This window comes from Ursus americanus, chromosome 2 (assembly GCF_024610735.1).
Source record: "Ursus americanus isolate L20-20 chromosome 2, mUrsAme1.1.p, whole genome shotgun sequence".
Lineage (NCBI taxonomy): Eukaryota > Metazoa > Chordata > Mammalia > Carnivora > Ursidae > Ursus > Ursus americanus.
This window is the reverse complement of record NC_142128.1, coordinates 41,145,198-41,157,712: the sequence shown is the minus strand read 5'-3', so window position 1 is coordinate 41,157,712 and position 12,515 is coordinate 41,145,198. Positions and strand designations below refer to the sequence as shown.

At 54.9% G+C, this 12,515-nt stretch overlaps 1 long non-coding RNA gene across 6 annotated transcripts; it reads right to left on the bottom strand.

Annotated features, from left to right (window-relative positions):
* Positions 1 to 193: 193 nt before the first annotated feature.
* LOC123783651 (uncharacterized) lies at positions 194 to 12,510 on the bottom strand. Of its 6 annotated transcripts, none has more exons than XR_015721380.1 (4): positions 12,291 to 12,508; positions 4,883 to 5,015; positions 4,428 to 4,734; positions 194 to 3,635 (listed from the first exon to the last, which is right to left on the bottom strand). It is a non-coding gene; the product is annotated as an uncharacterized LOC123783651 (long non-coding RNA). The 6 variants fall into 6 exon arrangements; XR_015721377.1 differs by having other exon boundaries at positions 194 to 4,502; positions 4,585 to 4,734; positions 12,291 to 12,501; XR_015721379.1 differs by having other exon boundaries at positions 194 to 698; positions 2,719 to 4,734; positions 12,291 to 12,500.
* Positions 12,511 to 12,515: the final 5 nt, after the last annotated feature.

Below are 12,515 nucleotides of genomic sequence, written 5' to 3'. Positions count from 1 at the left end.
CTACACAGCGCAAGGACAGCCGGAATCAGACACGGGACAACACCCGCGCTGCAGGGCGCGGCAGGGACACGAAATGCTGCAGCCACACTGGACACAGTTTGGCTGTTCCTTAAAAAGTAAACACGCCACAACCATCCACTCAGCAAGTACGGCTCCAGGCACGCGTGCCAGAGAAACACGCCAACTCTACGTGAATGTTTATAGTGACTTTATCTGTTAACAGCCCAAAACCGGAAACAATCTAGATGTCCTTCTGTGGGGCACGGCCACACACCGTGGTCCGCTCCTACCGTGGACTCCTACCGTGGACCGCACTCAGCGTTCGACAGGAACGATCGTGGCTCACGCAACAGCTGTGACGACTCGCCAAAACATCATGGGGGTGAGAAGAGCCAATCCCAAAAGGTCACACACTGTATTATGTCATTCATACAACATTCTCGAAGTCACGGTATTACACAACGGAGAACAGATTAGTTGTTGCCGGGGGTCAAGCTGGGGAAGGGGATGGGAGGGAAGGGGGTGTCTGCAGAAGGGCAGCACAGGCAGCCCCGCGCTGGCCTGAAGGCTTCGTCTTCACTGTATCGCCATCGTCCCAGTGAACATACTGTTTCGCACGATGTTACCGCTGGAAGAAACTGGGCGAAGATCTGGATCTCCGTATTGTTTCTTACAGCTGCATGTGAATCTACAGTTATCTCAAAAAAAAAAAAAAAAGTTTACCCAAATGAAAAAAAAGCATTCTTACCTCGGCAGCTGTGGAAGAACGGCCAGTGGGCCAGACCCGAGCCGCCAGCTGGCGTCCGCAGACCTTTTGATGCCCCGTTGGTTATGTTATCGCCAATATGTTCTCCCGGCTTTTAGCTTGAGTTTATCTTCCTTTATATTATCTTTCAAAAGATAAGCTCTTAATTGTGATTCGTGCATCTTTCCTTTTTCAATGAGCTCTTTATGCCTTAACAAATCTTATCCTACGCCGAGGCCATAGATATTCTTCTATATTATTTTCTAGAAGTTTTAGAGCTTTACCTTTCATATTAAGTCTCTAGTCAATCTAGCTTATTTTTGTGCTGGAGGTAAATAGGATATTATTTCTGATTTTTCTACTTGAATGTGCAATTGTCCCAGCTTAATAACCGACGTGTTCCCTATTTACCAGAGACCCACAACTCCTCAGGAGGAAAAAGTAGCTTCTGCATTTCTGTGAGCCTCTTTTATTTTATTGGTGAAACTGTCTATTCTAGGCCAATACCACGTCTTCTTGTAGGGCAAGACCTCCCATCTTCTTTTTCAGGAAGAAGTGTCTTTTTTTTTTTAAGATTTTATTTGAGAGAGAGAGAGCAAGAGAGCTCGAGCAGGGAGAGGAGCAGAGGGAGAGGGAGAAGCAGGCTCCCCGCTGAGCAGGGAGCCAGATGCGGGACTCGATCCCAAGACCCAGGGATCATGACCTGAGCCGAAGGCAGACGCTTAACCAACTGAGCCCCCCAGGCGCCCCCACATATTGGTTTCGAAAATGATACACTTCAAGATTTATGTATATTTGAGTTTTCAAACTTATTATATTATCTTACATTTTACCTGCTGGATCTACAGTTAGGATCTCTTTTTTTGTCCTTTTTTTCTTGATTAGTCATGTACAGGTTTTTTTTCTATCTCACCCATCTCTTTAAAGAGCAGAGTTGCGGCTCTATTGCTCTCCCACTGCAGCTCTGTTTCTTACGCTTCCCCTCACCCCCGGCTTTGTGGAGGCATAACTACAGTTCTATCTAGAAAATTTTAAAGTTTAGAAAAATTTTGTTTTTAAAATCTGTGTCTGTTCACTATTTGGCTTTGTTTTTACTTCTTATCTACCTCTTTAGTCCACTCTTCGCTTCTGAACTTTGAGCCCGTCTTTCTGCACGTGGAAGCACGCGGTGCTGGGCACGTCCCTGGCTGCCCTGCTCCCACCCGGACCCACAGCCCCAGACGGCAGGTATCCTCCTTCTTGCTCAGTTCTCCGGAGTCTTAAACTCCTGTCGTGATTTCTTCTTTGACCCTTGTGTTGTTGACTTAGGGACGTGATTTCCGAATGTATGGCAATTTGGGCTCATCTTGCGATTTCTTACTTCTCATGTCAAGGCATTTGGAGTGTCCTGGGAACCCGCGTCCTTCCCGCACAGGAGCCAGGCCAGCCCCACGACGCGGGTGCCCGCCGCCCGACTCCGGCATGGCAGAGCCTACTCTCCACCCCAAACAACTCCAAACCTGGACACGATGTAGGAAGTAACCGTCTCTGGCACAGAGACGCCAGTGGGCAGAGCGGGCAACATGTCTGAGGAAAGAAAAGTGTATGGGGCGCCTGGGTGGCTGTCATTAAGCGTCTGCGTTCAGCTCAGGGCGTGATCCCGGCATTCTGGGATCGAGCCCCACATCAGGCTCCTCCGCTAGGAGCCTGCTTCTTCCTCTCCCGTTCCCCCTGCCTGTGTTCTCTCTCTCGCTGGCTGTGTCTCCCTCTGTCAAATAAATAAATAAAATCTTAAAAAAAAAAAAAAAGAAGTGTGCTAGGTGAGTGCCACATTCAGGCTGGCCTGTTGCCTGGGGGCACTTTTCCAAACCACAGAAAAGGGAAGCGGAGTGGGCAGAAGAGACACAGATAAGAGTTTGGGCGCCAGAAATCTGTGGGACGGGGTACCAGACAGGAAGGAACCACAGAAGGGTCCCAGAAGTCCAGGGGCTCACCTCAGGTCCTTGGCCAAACCCCGAGCAGCCCCTGTCCGGGGCACGTCCTGACAGGTCCTGCAGGGGAGGGCTGCTGTCGTGCTGGGGACACAATGCAGTTCCAACCCAGCCAGAGTGGGGAGACCTTGGTAAGCACCCTGAGATCCTCCCTGAGAGCCTGGAAGCCCAAGCCAGGCCAGTTTGGACGAGTGGGCAAGCCGTGCCCAGGCACAGGCCAAGACCACGTGGCAAGGCCGTGGGAATGTCTTCAGGAGCTCAGAGGGCAGCTTCGGAGCAGGCAGAGCGCTGGGTTTTGCAAGACAGGCCCTCGTGCAGCAAAGTAGTTAAGGGTGTTTGAACTAAGGTAGTTACGGCGACGGCACCTGAGCTAACAGGGGACTGAGCAGGTTGACGGTGTCGAGGAGGGACGAAAGGGTGGGGGTGGCGGACTCAGGGCCCAAGGTGTCTCCCCGCGGGCTTGGGGGCTCCAGAGCCTGCTTCGCTAAGTGAGGTCCCACTGGGCCGGGCAAGTTCTCAGGCCGTGCCCTGGACCCGCTCGACCACGTCTCTCCAGACGGCGCTCAGAAGCTGCCCACGAGCTCTTCTGCTGCTGCTCGGGTCTGAGGAGGGAGAGAGGCGCAGGCGCGGGGGGCACCTCGAGATGCAGACAGTCCACGGTGCCAGCGACGGGGGCTGGGACACAGCAAGGGGGATGGGAAGCTGGCCCAGGGGAAGGCAGGATGGCGAGAGGGACAGTGGGCTACAAAATAAGGGCAGTTCATCCACACGGACACTGAATGTGAGCGGCCACGGGACAGCGACAGTGAGCCCGGAGCGGAGGTCATCAGGGAAAGAGGTGGGACACAGGGAACGCAGATGCTTCGACCAGGCAGGCCACTGAGGACAACCTGACGGCCACCGCCCCAAAGCGCCGGAGTCTAAGAGCAAGGGAGAGAAACAGTTTGGAAGTAGCCGGGGTCCAAGGCTGATAGTCGTGCTGTGGGGCTTCCCAGCGGCCCCCAGTGCCCACCTGCAGCCCCCGATGGCCTGCCCACACGCCCTCTCCCGCCTCGCCCACAGGCCCAACACCACGGGCCTGTTGGTAAGCTCCGCTCGCCAGTGTCCGCGCACTGAAGACCGTGCCTCGCAGCTGTCTCCACAACACAGACGCACCACTGCGGGCCAGGCTTCTGCGAGGGCCTTTCACGAGGACGGAGGCCCTTCCCTCCGCCTCCGCCTCCTTCCTGCCTGGACCCTGACAGCATCCTGGAGCTCCCACACCAGCCTGGGACTCTGCACCTCCCAAAGTCCTCCGCCAACACAGGCCGCTAACAGCCCAAGCGGGGGGTCCTTGGCTGCCAGGTCACCTCTACCCGCTGTGAACAGGCCCGCCTCGCCTGAGGGGAGCTGCTGGGGCTCGGCGGGGTGCCTCCCCGGCTCTATCCGCAGAGGCAGCACTCCCACCCCGTGCACACCCCGCTTCCCACACCCCTGTGCTGGCACTACTGGTCTTCCTGCCAGGAAAGACCAGATTTGACTCACGCCAGCAGCCAGAGTAAGGCCGTGCAAACAATAGACACTCAGCGCTTGCTACATTAAACAGGTAAAAGCCTTGGTTTCAACAGCCCACATTGAAAAAGCCCCGAGCACCCTGCCTGACGACACTTCTTATCCTTGACGAGAAGACGGGCTTCCCTTTGTGGAAAAATCCCAAGTTTTCTGTACCCGACCTGGCTCCTGACTGTGAAAGATGATCCAAGTTCCTCTCTCGACCCGAGCCCCTGCCTCCTCCACGTGGGACCTGACTGCAGAGAGACGAGAGAACGGAAGACCGTCCACCGAGCTCAGAAGAGCGAGCCCACAGCACAGAGAGGCCACGAGACCTACCGGCAGCTCCCGGGGCCTCTCGTCAGCAGTCCTCTTGGGAGAACCTGCGTTCAAATTCACATCAGCTTCCGTCCGTGGAAGGGCTTCCCGCTCGGCTCCCGGCCGGCCAGTGCCACTTCCTGCAGGGAGCCCAGATCTACAAAAGCAAAGCTGGGAAGGAAGGAGGGAGGCCAGCTCTGAGCACGTCTGGGAAGAACAGAGCCGCAGGGGGAACCAGGCTGAGCGGCAGGCACAGGCTCACCCCTTGGGCAGCGGTGGCCGAAGGGCTGTCCCAGGAACTCAAGTGAGCTGCACCGACCTCCAGACTCTGGCCGCCCTGGGCGTCTGGGCATCAGGAGACAGGTCCTGACTCTGTCACGTATCCCACGTAGCGATGGCTCCGGCCTTCCTTCATATCACTCTCCCCAAACGTTCAAAGCACTTGTACTGCTCTGAAAATGAGAAAGGAAAATGTGAATGGGTCGTTTTCGGGGCAACCAAGGCTGAGGGAGGTCCTGGCAGAAAACAGAGGAAGGACTTCCCCAAAAATAAACCCAGGTCTCTGGACTTCTGAACCAAGGTTGTGCAGACCAGACAGCTGACCAGACAGCATTGGCTGCCAAGTCGGAGCGGTAAATACGGAAAGGGGGCTTCCCAAGGTCCCCGCCAAGGTGCAGTGGGTGCGGCCGTGGACTGGTGAGCTGGCCCGGCCATCAGCGCATCAGCAAAATGCACAAAGAGGGAAGGAGGTGCTTCCCGGGGAAGGAAAGGAAGAGCGGCCACTGCCCTCCACAGCCGCTCTGGAGCTGAGGGACACGAGGGGGCGGAAGTCCTTCGGAAGGCACCGAACTGCCTCCCACAGCAGCAGGGTTTAGAAGAGAAAAAGACAAACGCTACGACCAGTCCCCACGGTTTCAGATCCTCAGCCAGCTCCTCAGTGATCAGCTAACACGCGCTTCATAGAACTTACGTGTGCAAGGTGTGGCCAACACAGACCCAAGAAAGAACCAAGCCAGCCTCCGCCGGGAGCTCAGCCGCGCGGTGGGGCTGCAGACAGAACACGCAGCCACTGCAGGGCAGAAGGCCGGGAGGAAGCAGTGTGGGGTCTGACCCAGACTGGGAGGGAGAAGGGGTGGTCAGGACAGGCTTCCAGGAGGAGGTGGCTTGTAATGTAGGAGGAATGCAGGCTACGTCCCTTTCATTTCTCATTTCTCGGTGGGTAGGAGGCTGGCTTTAACCCGAGTTCACCACGGCCTCCCTCGCCTGCCTCCCCGCACACGCGCAGGCCTTCCGTGGAGTGTCACGGCACAGCCGGGCCCAAACTCCACACAGGCCTGGCACCCGGGAGCGGGCGGCTCGGCGGGGACACACATAGGCGGTCTCCTGTCCTCTGGCGGGAAGGGGTGCAGGGAGGGGAGGGAAGGAAGCAGGATGCCGCCTCTGGCCAGGCTGCCCTACCCACATCCCTACTGCGTCCCGCGCCCTGCGCCCCTCTCAGAGGGCCTGGCTTCCGTTGCCCAGGGCGCTGGCCACCTGCCCGCTGGACTCTCCCCGGCTGCCCGCAGGCCGCCTGCGTCCCCAGCACCCGGTCCCACGGCTTCCCACTCCGCACACACCGCCCTCCCTGCTTTGACATAATGTCTACACCACCCTTGATGCCCTTTGAGGCTACACCCTATTTTTCCTCTTCTGTGCCAAACTTGTAGAAAGGGCTGTCTCCGCCTAGTAGCCCGTTTCCTCTCGGCCCACTCCCTCCTGAGTCCAGCTTCTGTTCCTGCCTGAAGGTTGAAGGTCAGATGTGCCTACGGTGGACCTCCTCTCAGCTCCCACCTGTGCCCCTCCACTTCCTCCTCCCTCGGCTTCTGACCAGCACATTACAGTTGTAGATTTCCCAGCCATGATGAAAACCAATTTTCCCTAGAAAATTCCATTTTGGAAAAATGTATATTTACACCATCTTCTTTTACAAGCAGCTTTTACCAATCTAAAATCACTCTGCTGGCTTGAGAAAATAGAAATGCATGATGTATAACTCATTTTTCTCAGTCTTCGTGTTTATATCACATTTAAATTTAAATTTTCTAATTTGCTTTACTTTTAAATATTTAATGTTTATTACACATGGATTTACAAGATGCCGAGCAACAAGCAATTTGTGAGAGCAAGTGGTACGTGCCTAGCGTTTACAATTTATAAGACACGTTCACACACCCCATTCCATCTGAGCTTTGAAATCACCCTGCGTGGTACACGTCAGCATCGTCCTTTCTCAGAACCATAAGGATCAGAAAGGTTAAGTAACTTCCCTCAGATTCCACTGCAAATTTAGAGCAGGACTTGAAAGCAGAGCTTCTGACTTCAAATCCTACATTCTTTCCATTGTATCACGCAAAACTACAGCTCTCTTCTCTTCAGGTTTCACCACTGTTAAATAAAATAGGAAACTAATATTTTTATTTCTTCTATAGCAAGTGTCAGGAAACCACAGGCTTGGGCCAAATCCAACCCACCCCCTTTTCATAATAAAGTTTTATTGAAATGGAGTCACATGCATGGGCTTCCTTACTGTCTATGGTAAGTGGTAGAGTGTCAGATGGGAGTATTTGCAGGAGACCTACGGCCTGCAAAGCACAAAATATTCGCTATCTGACCCTTCACGGAAAAAGGTGGGCAGACCTTGTTCTGTAGCCACGGTTCTCACTTCTGACTGAAATGCGATTCAGCCAAAGAGTTGCTTTTTCTTTCCTTTTTAAACTCCCAGGGCAAGGCCTGGCCCGTCCCAGATGGACAGACCCAGAGTCTCTGGGGCTGGGCTTAAAGCACCGATATTTTTCAAAAGCTCTCCAGATGGTTTTAATACACAGCCAAGGTCAAATGCTACTGTTCCGCGGTGTCATATAGATTCAGGAAACACTGGTTTCCAGGAAATGAGCTTGAGGGAGGGAGGAGAGAAGAACCACCACCAGCACTACTGCACCCCCAAAGGAAACCCCACCAACATCTTTCCATCTGTGGGACTCCAACCGGTGTCATCAGTGAGGTCGGCCTATCAGCAGATGCTGTCAACGTGGAGAGCAACACTAGGAACTCCCAAAATCGGATGGCGTGCCCCAACTGGGACTTTGTTTCTGCCCCGCGGTTTATTTAAAAACTGTTGGGCGGCTCAGCCATTGGGCATCTGCATTCAGCAGATACACAGCTGAAGGGTCTCAAGACTCAGGTCTTATTAGACAGTAATAAATGACCTTTTCCCAACAACAGCTGGGCCCTCAAGGTCCTAGAAACCTTATTTCCAAAATTCCTTAGACACTTATGCTCTCCCCAATCCGCTCCCGACTTGAAAGTGCATAATGGGCCACTCTCATGACCCCGGTGCAGCGCCCTCTGCCCACCGGTCCCGTCCCCGTGCTTTAATAAAACCACTGTTTCGCACCAAAGACATCTCGAGAACGATTCCTTGGCCGTGGGCTCCGAACGCTAACGTCTTTCCTGTGTCACAAGGAAGGGTTTCAGGACCACAGGGTGTTTGGGAGCTAACGTGCAGCTGAGGGAAGCAGGGGTGCAGCGGGGGGGAGGCTGAAGGGGGCCCAGGAGGAGGGAAGGGCACCTGCGAAGGCTGCTTCGGGAAGCTGCGTGTTGCCTGTGGGCAGTGGCGAGACAGGAGGCAGGAAAGGCCGGCGGGGCCGGGCCTGGAAGTCACGGAGTCTGGCCCATTGCACTCACCATGTGTTCTGGCTGCGCGCGAGGGTTTTCACCGGGGAGCTGACATCAGCCCCACTGCGCCTGGGAAAGACCACCCCGGAGAAGTGGAGGGTGACAGGGAAGGAAGGAGGGGAGAACACAGAATACAGGAGAAGCACGGAGCCGGGAGCAGGTGCCCCGTGACGGGGGTCTGCACTGCAGCAGCGGCCGGGATGTCTCGCCATGGGAAAGCAGCACGCCGCCGATGGGGCAAGAGCAGCAGCCGACGGACCCCCGTTTCAGGCCCCAACGGACCCTGAGCAGATTCCTGGGACGCAGGTTGTACTGACCGAGGGTCCCAGCACCCACCGATCCCCAGGCTGATGCACCAGGAGATTCTGCTCCACATTCTTCCCAAGGGCTGCTGCAGCACCCACACACACACACTTGGCACCCCAGTCCCCAAGCCCAGACTCCAACAGAAGAAGCAGAGCCCTGCACGAGCCTCTACGCCCCTTCCTCCGCCAGACCAGGTTCCAAGCCAGGAAGCCCTCCACTGCCCGTTCTCAGTCGCTCACAGTTACAGCACATTTAGGGAAATGCTGGGGTGACTCCCGAGCTCCAGCACGGGGAGGCCGGAACCGGGGAGAGGCAAGGCTGAGGGGTGGACGGGTTGTTTATCAACAAAGGAGGCACCCACATGCTGTGGTTTCTTGCAGAGGGTCTCCCGCAAAGCCAGTGAGAGGATGGCAGGACAAGTCACCGTCACAGAACTACTGAAGGGGTCCCGTGGCAGGCAGAATAACAGCCCCCAAGGTGGTCAACGTCCTAATTCTCGGATATAGTAAGGTTTCCAGCGAACAATTCCAATACAGGGAGAACGGTGTTCACACCACCAAGCAATTCTCCAGACACCCAGCTTGGTGTCCTGCTATTCAGCTCCATTCTGGCACTATCTCCCCGGAGACAGCATCAGATCCCGCAGACGACGGGTCAGTCCCACAGGACCGCCCCCCCAATTTCAGTCACCTGTGCTTCCGGCTGAGCAGGTATAGACCAGAGGGTCCCCCCACCCCGTCCTTGGGCTCCGCTAATATCTGAGAGCTGCTGCAGCATGCCGGTTTGTTATGAAAGAACAGAACTCAGGAACAGCCAGCTGGAAGAGATGCAGAGGGTAAACACATGGGAAAAGGAGCACCGAGCTTCCAAGCCCTCCAGGCGCACCACTCTCCCCAAATCTCCACGTGCTCACCAACAGGAGGCTCTCAGAACCCTGTCTTTTGGGGTTTTTATGGAGGGTTCATCACACAGGAATGAGTGATTAAGTCATTGGCCATTGGTGATGAATTCTACCTCCAGCCCCTCTCCCCTCCTTGGAGGTGTGTGGGGGCCTCCAATCCCAGGGTTGGGTCCCTGGCAATCAGCCCCCAACCTTAGGTTACCTAGCAGCCTTCCTTGCCCTCTCATTAGCATAACAAAAGACACTTTCAGGGTCTTATCACAGGAAATTCCATGGGTTTTAGGAGCTCTGTGCCAGGAAGGGGACTAAGGAAGGGGACTAAGACCAAATATATATTTCTTGTTATAAACCACAGTATCACACCATGGGTATGTTTGGTCACATGACAAGCAGACATCGAGTTCCTTATCAGCTGATCTTAAAATAGAGAGATGGTCCCAGGGGCCTAACATAGTCCCAGGGGCCCTGGAGAGTGGAGAGGTGTAGTTACAGAAGCGAGATCACAGCAAAGCCAGCTGAGAAGTGCGGTTGCTGGCCCCTCCGGAAGCTTCAAGGCAAGGAAACGGGTCTCCCCTGGAACCTCCCGACACCTCAATTTTCACCCAGCGAGACCCGTGTCAGACTTCAGAACTACAGACATGCCACTTGTGTTGTTGAAACCACTAAAAAAGAGGTAACTGGTTACAGAAGCAAGTGGGAAACCAACACAGGCACCGTGGGCAGCTCTGAAACCACAACTGTGCTGCGCGCAGCAGCCAGCCGGCCCGCTGACCCACTGACCCGAGCCGCTGGGCTCAGATGCAGCTCTGCACCCAGCCCAGAGACCAAACACCAATGGCAAACGTCCCACGGGTGTGAGATACAGCGCTCGAAGCACCTGCCACATTGTAGAGCAGCTGATGTGTTTCTCTGTGGATTTCACAGGCGCGTTCCTATGACCTTGTGGAGGGTTATTTCCCATTTGACAGATGGAAAAGGCAAACCCCAAGGACATTATATGATTTGCTTATGACTATAAAAGAGATTGACGTAACAGGTCAGTAACTAAAGACTTGGTTCTTTTCCTACAGAGAAAAAGGCTGTCAGAGTCATTTTAAAGGGATTTTTTTTAATTTTAGGAGAAACATAAATTAAAACATTAAATTTTGAAAGAAAATGGTAATTCCTCTAAATCATTCCCAGCTGTGGGAGGAAGGGAGCGCTTAGCAGCAACCACTTGGAAACAGACCTACAAGTCGTTAAGGCGATGATCAAAAGACACGGGTATGGATGAATAGAGAGGTTCACGGGCGGAATCGGGGCTGCGGTGTGAGGACCAATTTCCTAGCAATCCCTGGAAAAGTCTATGCGCTGGAACAGGGCTGGTACTCACAGCTCCCAAGCAAAGACCCACCCTAAATCTTTCAAAGATGCCTTTGAGGTTCTCCTGAGGCTTCGCCTCTAAGGGTCTCCCGAGACCTCACTGAGCTGTGAATTCTCAGTCTCATTTAGTCCTCGTGGAAACTGTAAGAGCTAGGCAATACTTCTCATAGTGCAGGTGAAGCCTTGGAGCTCAGAGATGATGACCTGGCAACGTGTCCAAGATCTCGCCATCTCTGCTCAGATGCGGAGAAGCCTGTGTTTGAATCTAGACCATAGAACCTCAAAGTCAGGAGCTTCCGTTCTATTGCTTGGTCTGCAGTAGTACCCTATTGGTGTTTCCAAAAAGACAAAGAACATACAAAGAACTCATGTAACCCAATAACAAGAAGACAATAAACCACTTCAAAAGTGGCGCAGCTAAGAGCCCGACTCTTGGTTGGCTTTGGCTCAGGTCATGACCTCCGGGTCGTGGGAGCCCAGGATGGGGATCCCAGCTCAGTGCCCAGTTGGCTTGAGACTGTGTCCCTCTGGGGCACCTGCCTTAGGCTCAGGTCATGATCCCAGGGTCCTGAGATGGAGTTGGGCTCCCTGACCAGCAGGGAGTCTGCTTCTCCCTCTCCCTCTGTCCCCCCACTCTGTGCTGTCACTCTCTCTCTCAAATGAATAAAATCTTAAACAACAACAACAAAAACAACATGGTATTAAGGAAAAGAAGCCAGACACGAAAGGCCACAGACTCTATGGTTCCACTTCTAGGAAAAGTCCAGAACAGACAAAGTTGTAGAGACAGAAATTAGATTAGTGGCTGGGGGGGCGTTAATGAGCACAAGGGTTCCTTTTGGGGTGGTGGAAATGTTCCAAAATTAGGTTGTGATGGCTGAACCCTAAGTATACTAAATACCTTTGAATTGTACACTTAAAACAGGTAATGATGGTGCCTAAATTGGATCTCAGTAAAGCTTTTGTAAGACAAAGTCCAGATACATTTCCAAGAACGGCTGTAAGCGAGCCCTTCCTTTGCCACCCATGTCCCAGAGCCCGGCTCACAGATGAAGCCGACGGGGGCCCGGACCCACCAGTCCCACGGCTAGTGTGCGAGGGTTTAGGACGCAGGGCCGGAGCTTCCGCAGCGCGCTGAGATTTCTTTAAGCTAAAAAAACCTGTAATGGCTTCGCAACGGGAGGGGGATTCCGGAGGCCTCTTCCAAGGTAAAGTGCCCCCAGCTGGGCAGAGATTAAGTCTCTGCTGTCCGCTCCCACCCACCAACCCCACCAGAAGACTTTCGCAGACGCAGCGGACGCGAGCAAGCGACCGCCCCGGGGATAACCGCGCGCCCTGCGCCCCCGGAGTGGAAACGGAGTGCGGCTTCCACAGCTGCCTCCCAGCGCCCGGGTCCCACCGCCCCTCGCCCCGCAGCCTGGGGCCGCGGACCGCCGCGCCGTACCTGCCCCGGCCAGGCGCGCCCATCTGCCGCCGCCACGCCGAGCCTCCGCGCCCCGGGCTGCGCGCTCCGCCTCCTCGCGGCCGGCGGGCGGGGCGGGGCCGACGGGGGGGCCGGCACGGGCGGCGGGGAGCGCCCCTTCCAGCAGCCCCCACCCCCGGTCAGACCCTCCGCTGCGCGCTGGGCTGGTGGCGAAGCGCGGGGGCCGCCCGGCGAGGGTGCGGGCGG